The sequence below is a fragment of the Canis lupus genome, chromosome 24, assembly GCF_003254725.2.
Source record: "Canis lupus dingo isolate Sandy chromosome 24, ASM325472v2, whole genome shotgun sequence".
In the NCBI taxonomy this organism is placed as follows: domain Eukaryota; kingdom Metazoa; phylum Chordata; class Mammalia; order Carnivora; family Canidae; genus Canis; species Canis lupus.
In genome coordinates, this window is record NC_064266.1 from 19,365,156 (window position 1) to 19,375,422 (window position 10,267).

The 10,267-nt window shown below is 44.6% G+C and overlaps 2 long non-coding RNA genes across 7 annotated transcripts in view; one reads left to right on the top strand and one right to left on the bottom strand.

Annotated features, from left to right (window-relative positions):
- The window catches only part of LOC125753478 (uncharacterized), a 77,040-nt gene extending 76,184 nt beyond the window's left edge, over positions 1-856 (bottom strand). The window contains exon 1 of the long non-coding RNA XR_007405430.1: positions 522-856. This is a non-coding gene — a long non-coding RNA (uncharacterized LOC125753478). The remainder of the gene's footprint in view (positions 1-521) is intronic.
- LOC112673704 (uncharacterized) overlaps positions 1-6,522 on the top strand; it is a 92,874-nt gene extending 86,352 nt beyond the window's left edge. For all 6 annotated transcript variants that reach the window (XR_007405428.1, XR_004809230.2, XR_003144990.3 and 3 more), the window contains one exon: positions 6,090-6,522. This is a non-coding gene — a long non-coding RNA (uncharacterized LOC112673704). The remainder of the gene's footprint in view (positions 1-6,089) is intronic.
- The last annotated feature ends 3,745 nt before the right edge of the window (positions 6,523-10,267 follow it).

A 10,267-nucleotide genomic window follows, 5' to 3' on the forward strand; every position in this document is an offset into this window, starting at 1 on the left:
CTCCTCCCGGGAACACAAACTCCCCACAGCAGCCTCCCTGTCTGCCCTGCTCTCTGCTGCCTGCCTCCCGCAGTGCCTGGAAAAAACGCCTTCCAGCCCAGACGGAGCTGGCACTGGGCTGAGCTTACGCACGCCATCTCCCAGTGCAGATGGACACAGTGAGGCAGGGGCGGGGTGCCGGGGAGCGAAGGCCCGAAGGGACCAGCCCCGCCGCGCCTACCCTACCCGGAGACGCGCGCGCCCCAAGCTCGGGTTTCCGCCACGCAGCGTGTTTGGTTCCCGGCGCGCGTGTGTTTCTGGACGCAACAGGAGCGATCGCGCAAGAGCGGCGGTTCGGTCCCCTCGGTCCCCTCGGTCCCCTGTGCGCCAACAAAGGCCTGAGCTCGCAAACCCGAACTGCGCTCGCTGAAGCGCGGGGTTTGCGGAGTGCAGCCCGGGCCCCCGCAGGCCGGGGGCGGTGGGGGGGGGGAGCTGGGGCGCCCCGGGGAGGACGCCGCTGCGCGTTGGTGTAGACTACTCACCGGGGCGCGGGGCACAGGAGCCTGTCCCAAGGGGGCGCGAAGGTCACGCGGCCTATCTCCAGGGGAACGCAGCTTCCCTGAAGGATGCGCGCAGGCACGCATCAGCAGGGAACAGGGTGAACTCGGTGAGCCCGGCCTCCAGCCCCCTTCCAGCGCACTTTCACAGCCACCTCTCCTGTGCAATCCCTTGCGCAGCCCTCAGAGGCAAGATGAGTTAAGTGGTAAGAAGAGCAGGGGACGTCAGGAGCCTGGGAAACCTGGATTCAAATCCTGTTCTGCCTCTTGCCACCTGGGTAGCTAGGAACAAGCTACTCTGCGGCTCCAGGCTTCAGCTTCTGTAAAATGGGGATAAAACAGTCTAGAAGGTCCTTTGTTCAATGGCCCAAATTAATTGCTTTATTCATTCTTACAATCACCGCTTCCAGTTTACCGCTTCCAGATGTGAGTGGGTTCAAGGTTGAAAGGGGCTTTTTCAAGGTCGAGCAGGGAGATGTGAATGGCCAACCCTCCAGATCTCCTGAGTATAAGGATTGTTAGTCTTAGCAGCCTGAAGATCGAGTTTTCCCAATGGTTTTCTAGAGCCTGGTGGAGGCCAGGGGCCAGGAGGTTTGAGTCATCTCCTTCCTTTTCCCCCATGCCCTCTGACAGACACCCTCAAACCTGCCCCAACCCCAGAAGATGCACAGGTTTCCCTTGGGGACGCTGTGGGTAATGGCAGGGTGATCCAGGGCCTGGAGGGGGTTCTGGGAGGAGTTTGTTCTTGGATCGAAATCATTTATTTTATTTACTATTATTGTTTTCCTTCCTTCCTTCCTTCCTTCCTTCCTTCCTTCCTTCCTTCCTTCCTTCCTTCCTTCCTTCCTTCCTTCCTTCCTTCCTTCCTTCCTTCCTTCCTTCCTTCCTCCCATCCTCCCATCCTCCCATCCTTCCTATATGGAAAGCCAGAGCCCTTTCTGTATGAGCCCACCAGCCTGCTATGCTGTTCAGGGCCGGCCCTGAGCTCTCCGCCACTCCTTACCGGGAAGGAAGCCTCCTGCTGCCCTCCAGTGGCAGGCGAGGTTGTGTGCAACAAGGAGAGCAAGAGAACTGGGCTTCTCTAGGTGCGGGTGGAGGCTGCCTGGAGGAGGGAGGGAGAAAATACAGCTTGGCTCTCCCACTGCTATTTGTAGCCCTGTGGATCTGGGAAATCTTGGGATTAGAAAATAATAGACTGAAATTGAAAGGCACAGGAAGGTTTTTGTTCATTCTGCTTTTATTTTTGAATAGATAACACATCTACATGATTCAAAAGATAAAAAAAGATGGTAGAGTGAAAAGGAAGTGTCTCCTCCACTTGTTCCCAGTTGACAAGTTCCCCTTCCTAGGGGCAGCTGTTGTCATGTTTCTTGTGTATCCTCCAGCAGAAAGCCTACACACATATAAATATTTTACAGGATCAGTTGCTTCCTCTATATGCTCTTCTGCATCTGGCTGCTTCACTTAGAAAACATATCATGGGATTTGTTACATAGCAATTCATCATAAGAGTGGCCTTGTTCTTTTGAACAGCTGCATAATATTCCGTTGTTATGCATCTCATAATTATTTGATCAGTTTCCTACTGATGAGGCTTTAGGTGGCTCCTAATCTTTTATAATCATATTGTTACAACAAATAACCTTGTACACACACCATTACGCTCAGGTATGAATGAATCATTTAGCTATTGCTGTATAACAACCAGCTTTTGTTATCATCGTTCCTATGAATCACTGGTGGCCCTGCTGATGGGGTAAGGCGGGGCTCATTTTGCCTTGCCTCTTTGCATCTAAATAAGAGGGCAGGTGTGCTGGGGACTAGCTCATTTTAGAAGAATGGACTCAGTCACATGTCTGACATTTGACTGGCTGTTGGCTGGGGTAAGAAGGGTGCCTGGGCCATGTCTCTCATCATACTGTGACTTGCAGGGCCTCTGGAAACTCCAAGACTGGTATCACATTTTTTCAGTCTGAGCAAGTCCTGGGCTAATCCAGATTCAAGGGGGAAATAGAAACCAGCTCTCCAGGGGAGGAGCGGCAAAGTCGCATTGCAAAGGGTATGATGTGGAGGACATGAACTATTGTGATCATTAAAAAAAATCTATTTACATGCTGTTTTTATTTTACAGTAGTTAGATTTACAAAAAAAAAAGTTGCAAAGATGATACAGGGAGTTCCTATATACCCCTGTACCCAGTTTCCCCTATTGGTAATAGCTTATATTACTATGGCACATTTGTCATAACTAAAGAACCAATAGTGATGCATTACTATCAGCTAAACTCCATACTTTATTCAGATTTCATTAGTTCTTCCTCAATGTCTTGTTTCTGTTCCAGGATCCCATCCAGAATACCATAATATACTTAATCATCTTAGCTCCCTTAGTTCAGCTTCTCTTGGTTGTGACAGTTTCTCAGACATCCCTTGTATTCGATTCTTTGACAGTTTTGAGATATGTTGGTCAGGGTTTTTTTTTGTAGATGGTCCCTCAATTAGGGTTTGTTGGGTGTTTTTCCCATGTTTGAATGGCATTCTGGGTTTTGAGGAAGAAGACCATAGAAGTGAAGTGTCCTTTTCAATACAGGGCATCAAGAGAACGTGCTGTCGACATCATTTACCATTAAGGATGTTAACCTTAATCACCTAGTTAAGATAGTAGTTGCCAGATTTCGCCGCTGAAATGTTAGTTACTCTTTTTCTTCCCTTTCCATCTTGTTCTCTGTAAAAGGAAGTCACTGTGCACAGCCCACACTTAAGATGAAGAGTTACTCTTTGCCTCCTTAAGGGAACAGTACATAAGTTATTTGGCATTCTGTTATTTGTTTATTCAGTCACTTATTAGATCAATGTGGACTCATTGGTATTTGATTATACTTTGTACCATCATCTAATACTATGTTATCTGTTTTTTTGCTCACATTGTTCCAGTTTGGGCTATTACGATGAGTGTTGTGGCCTTTTGACCTACCCTCATCATTTTTTGCTTGTTTTTATTTTTGTTTTTGAGCACTTTCTTACTTCCTGGCACTGTAAAAGCATCCAAGTTCATCTATTTTATTTTCTGCGCCAGCTCTAGAATCAGCCATTTCTCCAAGGAGCCTGTTTCCTTTTGTTGGAGAATGGTATTAAAAATCAAGATCTGGGTGCTGAGTATGCCTGTTACAACTGGGGCCCATTCTCAGTGGGTGCCGTGTGCACATACACACACACACACACACACACACACACTAACCTATATATACAAATCACTGTGACTATTTCTATATCTATCCATTAGTATCTATACTAAGCTAAACATGAATTCATGCTAATGGCTCCAACTCACATCCATTCATAGTGTTCATTCTATCTTTCTCCCCTTGCTTATCTATAATCCCCCACTTCAACAGTGAGACGCCTGCTCCCACCATCTGGTGCCCTAATTTATGTAATTGTTCAATTCTAGCACACATGCACAAGAGTTTCAGAATTATCAACCCATACTCCTGTGAGGAGTAACTTTGCAACTAGAGTACAGTGCTTATGGACAGTTCTTTGGTCTTTAATCTTGTTTCCAGTTATTCCTAAGTTATTTAGATCTGCACATCATGCAGTGAGACTATGTCATACCTTTGTAATATAGTTAAATTCTTTTATAAGACCCACCTACATTAGGATTCACTTTGATTCTTATTCTGTAAAGTTCTATGAGTTTTGACATAGATAGTCATGTATCCACTACTATAGTGCCATGCAGAATGGTTTCATGGCAATGAAATATCCATGGTGCTTTACCTAATCAACTGTCTCCCTCTCTTTAAAACCCTGGCTGCTACTGGTCTCTTTGATCTCTATAGTTTTGTCTTTTTGTTAATCATATAAATGGACTCAAACAGTATGTAACCTTTGGAGACTGACTTCTTTCATTTGGAAATATGCATTTAAGATTCATCCATACTGTTGTATGGCTTAACAGTTGGTTTCTTTTGATCATTGAATACTATTCTATAGTATAGATGTACCACTGTTATCCATTCTATCCATCCACCTATTAAAGGACATCTTAGCTGTTTCAGGCTTTATTAGGAATATAAGGCTGCTATAAATATTTGATGCAGTGGATGCATGACTATCCATTTTGTGCAGATTTTTTTGTGTAAGCGTACTATTTCTAATCAATTGGGTAAATTGCTGGGTTTTCTAATAAATCTATGATTAGCTTCATAAGAAACTGCCAAAGTGTTTTCTAAAGTACTGTGCCATCTTGCATTCCCAACAGCAATGAATAAGAGTTTCGGCTCTGCTGCATCTTCATCCGCACTTGGTTTTGCCAATTTTTGGTGGTGAGGGTGTGGAATATGTCCATTTTAATAGGCATGTAGTTGTTGTTTTCGTTTGCATTTTCTTTTAATTTGCATTTCCCCGAAGAGAAATGACACTGCGAATCCTTTCTTTTTTTTCTTTTTTTTTTTTTTTATGATAGTCACAGAGAGAGAGAGAGGCAGAGACACAGGCAGAGGGAGAAGCAGGCTCCATGCACCGGGAGCCCGATGTGGGATTCGATCCCGGGTCTCCAGGATCGCGCCCTGGGCCAAAGGTGGCTCTAAACCTCTGGGCCACTGGGGCTGCCACCCGCCCCCCCCCTGCGAATCCTTTCATATGCTTATTTGCCACCTGTGTATCTTGGTGAGGTGTCTGTTCATATCTTTTGCCCATTTTAAAATTGGGCTGTTTGTTTTCTTCTTGGTGAGGTTTAGAAGTTTTGTGCATCTTCTGGATATAATCTTTTATCAGAGATGTGATTTGTAAATATTTACTCCCATTCTGTGGCCTGTCTTTTCATCCTCTTAACAGTGCATTTTACAGAGCAAAAGCTTAACAAAGTCCAACTTAGCAATTTTTTTTCTCTCATAAATTATAGTTTTGGCATTATATCTAAAAACTCACTACCAAACCCAAAGTCAAACAGACTTTCTCCTATTTTCTTCTAGACTTTTATTGTTTTATGCTTTATATTTAGGTCTATGATCTATTTGAGTTCCCTTTAGTTACTTTTCATGTAAGGTATAAGCTCTACACCAAAGATCTTTTTCTTTTATGCATATGACATCTAATTGTTCCACAGCACTGGTTGTTAAAAGACCGTCTTTTCTCCATATAATTTTAGTATTCTAATATTTATTAAGACTTTTTATGGCCTAACATATGGAACCCTGAAAAAAGTTTTTCTTCTCTTATTTTTCTTTTATTAGATTTTATTTATTTATTAGAGAGAGAGAGAGAGAGAGAGAGAAAACAAGTGGTGGGGAGGGGCAGAGGGAGAGAGAGAGAAGCAGACTCCCTGTTGAGTAAGAAGTCTGATGTGGAGCTTGATCCCAGGACCTGGAGATCATGACCTGAACCAAAGGCAGATGTTTAACTGCATGAACCACCCAGGTGTTCCCTGGAGAATATTTTCCCATTAGAATCTTTAACATTATAGTTGTAGTTACTTGAAATTCCCTGTCTGATCATTCCAACATCAGTGTCATATCTGAGTCTGCCTCTCATATCTGTTTTGTCTCTGCAGTCTGCATTTTTTTCTTGCCTTTGAGATGGGAAGATTATCCTGGATTATCCAGGATGTGTGCAATCACATCCATTCATGAATCACACAGAAGAGGAAAAAGTGATGTGACAATGGAGAAAACAAATAGAGTGACTCAACCACGAGCCAAGGAATGGCAGCTCCCGCCAGAAGCTGGAAGATACAAGGAAGAGATTCTCCCCTAGAGCCTTGAGGGGGAGGCAGGCCTGATGACATTTTGATTTCAGCCCAGTGATAGTAACAATGGATTTCTGGCTTCCGAGACAGTAGGGAAATACTTTTCTGTTGTTTTAAGCCACTAAGCTTGTGGTAATTCATTATAGCAGCCTCAGGAAACTAATACAAGCATGCTTTGTAAATTTTTGTTGAAAGCTGGACATGTTGTATAGGATAATAAATACTAAGGGAGACAGACCTTTGGTGTGAGGATTGGTGTTAATCTTTCTAGGAGTTGCACTCAATGCTTGTTGTAGCTCCAGACACCGGAGGTTCTAAGTTCCTCTGTATCCATGTTCTTTTTCGTTTTTGGCTCTGGAATTTCCCTTTGTACTCTTCCTCAGGAAAAAATGTGGTTTACAGCCATTTTGGCTGTAATTCACTGTTATTATATTGGAGCTTTACTGGTATGATGGTAGAGCTGGGTGGAGGGTGGGCATTTCTAACCTTCTAATGAAGTTTCAGGGTTTTAGTAGAGTTCCTCTTATCTGAGGGATGTGGCCTTTTGGAAGTATTTCTGTTCCTCCTTCCAAGGTTGAGCTCTCCTCCCCCTGCTTTGGATTCCTCCTCTGGCTACAACAGCCCAGCCTATTTAGTATATTGTCATATATATATATATATATATATATATATATATATATATATATCCTCCCACTCCCCCAGCCCCTGGCTGGGGGATGAAACAGGAAGTCTGGAGGGGGTTAGAATCATGCAGAGTTCCTTTTGCCTTAGCTACGTTCAGAGCTGGACTCTGAAGTGCCCTTTGGCAAAGTCCTATCCACCAGAGTTGAAGAGGAAGGTTCTAGGAGGGCCTCACCGTAGCCACTCTGCCTCTCCCTGTCAGAGCCACATGGGGAGCTCTATCAGATTCTCCCCATTGGAACTTGTTGAGGTTCCTGAGGGAAAAAAATCTGTAAACCTAAGAGGTCTTCTCCACTGCCCATGACCAGGACGCCCCCGGGGCTTTTTTTTTTATTAGATTTTTAATTTATTCATGACAGACAGAGAGGCAGAGACACAGGCAGAGGGAGAAGCAGGCTCCATGCAGGGAGCCCGACGTGGGACTCAATCCCAGGTCTCCAGGATCACACCCCAGGCCGAAGGTGGCTCTAAACCTCTGGGCCACTGGGGCTGCCACCCGCCCGCCCCCCTCCCCGGGGCTTCTGTATGTTATGCTGGTGTCCAAATTGTCTTCAGCAATTCATCAAGAATTACTGCCTAAGCATTCCCACCAACTTTTGGCATTGCTATAGCTAAGCCAGTCCGGGTTGATACATCTTTTTGGATGCACCTGACTCCACAGACTCTGGGGTAGCCGTTTGCCTTGTGACCTCAGTTTTCTGGTTTATTCAAGAAAAGTCATGTGTTTTTCAGTTCACCCAACTTTTTCTTATTGTTAAGACAGAAGTAATGGCTTTTAAGCTCTTTACGTGTCAGAGTTGAAACCAGAAGTCCCTATTATGGCCATTTTTTCTATCAATCTACCACTGCAAGTAAGAAATATTAAGGGTCACAAAACCATAGGACTATAATCTTGGGATCATAAAGACTTTGGCATGTAGACTTAGAGTTTTGCACCTGGAGAATCATAAATTCTAAGAGTAAAAATTCCCCAGATTAAAAATTACCATGGGTTCTCCACTGCTTACAGGGTGACGTGACATAAAATGTTTCTAATTATCTGACCCGTCTCATCTCTCCAGCCTCATTTCTCATCACCCATTTTGCCTCTCACTCAAATCCTGCCCCGCTGCCACTTCCCACCAGAAGACAAACTCAAAATCACACTCAGGGTTCCAGTCATGTACTGAACTAAATGAGACTCTCATGCACCTAGAACATTACCTGCAACATGGTGACCACTCAATAGTTATATGTTAATCTAAGTAATGAATAAAATTATAAACCTTTTATCACAGCATGTAGCACATGGAAGTATTAACAGTGGCCAATCTCTATCATGCACCTGATTTGTGCCTGATGCTCTTCAAAGCACTTAACATGTAATGATTCATTTTCGTAGCCTTAGGTGGTAGATACTATTATTATTTCCATTTTAAAGATGAGGCACAGAGAGGTGAGTAACTTGCCCAAGGTCACCCAGAGAGATGGTAAGTGTCAAAGCTGGGATTTGAACCGAGGGAAACCTCATCAATGGGTTATAATCAGCGTGAAGCTCCTACTGTTGTGCTAAATGCTAGACGAATTACATATGGGATTTCTAATCTAATGCTAACCGTCTCCCACCCCATGAAGAAATGGAGGCCCAGAGAGGTTAGGCGACTTGCCCAGGGTCACACAGCTAGTAAAAGCTGGAACTAAAGTTCATACCAGGTCTGCCTGCTTTAAAATCCCACCATTTCCTATTCTCAGCATGGTTCCTGGCTGTCTCCTGAGGAAAGGAATGCCTCTTCCACCTTGTCTAGCCATCTCATCATTCTACTCTTCCTTCAAGATTGGTTAAGGGTCCCTTCTGCTGTCACACTCTCCCTGACTCTCTCTAACCAATGCCAGCTGCTAATCAGATCCTCCTCCTTGAACTTCCACACCCCCGACTTGTACCCCTAGGTGGTCTTGGGTGCAAATTAGAGCTCTGCTGAGTGTCCTTGATTACTCCTTTGTGTGACCATTTGAGTCTTGATTTTTTTTTTCCCTCATCTGCAGAATGGTGCTGAGAAAAGCATTCCACTCATAGGTTTGGGTGAAATATGCACACATTTTGGCCAAGTGCTTACTGAACCACTTACTACACTATATATAATGATCTGTTTAAATGTCTGTCTCCATCACTTGACTTGAGAGCAGGGACTGATTCTGATCTATCTCCATGCCTCTAGCACCTAGCATGGCTTATAAGAGCTATTAAATAAATGTGAAGTAAATGAATGAAAAATAAATAAGTGAATCTTGGATTTCCAGCCTCATAATTTCATACATAAAATCTAAGAATCTTTCCTCACATGACTGCAAAGTTGGGGGGTTCTTGGAGAAGAACTTCTTGAGACTTTCAATCTTTCTGACTAGCACCCATGGTAAGTAATGCACTTTAGGTCGCCATCCAGTGCGAATACACACACACACACACACACATACACACATGCACAGAAAGCTTCAAGAAACAGCATTTTTCCTTCCTACATGGGATAAACCCAGACATTTCCTCTTGTCTTCTCTTGTCTCATCTCCTACCTTTTCTTGTTAAAAAAAATACTGCGTTAGGTCCTTTCAATTGATTTCATGCCCCACCATCACACTGTGGCCCATGGTTTGAAACAGACACTTCCCTAGTTCCACTGTTCCTTCAGAACCTTTCTTCAGCATCTGTGACATGCGTCCTGTCCTGTGACATGCGTGACTTGCACACCCTTGGTGCAGGGAAGTTCCGCCTCAGAAGGTAAGAGGTTTCACTATTGGACAGCATTCATTGTTAAAAAGCCCTTCTTTCTCTGAAGGTGAAAGACACCTCCCTGGAACTTCCCCATTGGCTTCTGTGTGGCTGTGGGTCTCTATCAAACGAGTCACTTCATCTCCCCTGGCTTCACTTTCTTCCTACTGCTCCCACACATGTGCCCCCCTCTAAGTGCATGGAGCCCGCAAGTCCATCATCAAAGCCACTCTTTGGGCCTTGATCTTCACCTGTCATCTCCTGTTATTTGCTTTTATTTTCTTTTGCTTTATGGGAGTGGGGTCACTGGAGTCAATCCATCCAAGTGGTCCAAGTCTTCAGTCCTGGAACAGGGAAGTTATTGGGACTGTAGGGGGGATATCAGAGAGTCTGGAGGGGCGGGGAGGTGCTGGTGACAGGGAGCCCAGCCAGGGTCCCCCATCTTGGTGCTCAGTGGCCTGGGGGGCCTCCTACCTTATCTGTTACCACCCTGCAGGATGCCTGCTACCTACCTCTGTGGCAGTTCACCTCCTCTCGGCAAGGAGGCCAAGGCCAGGTG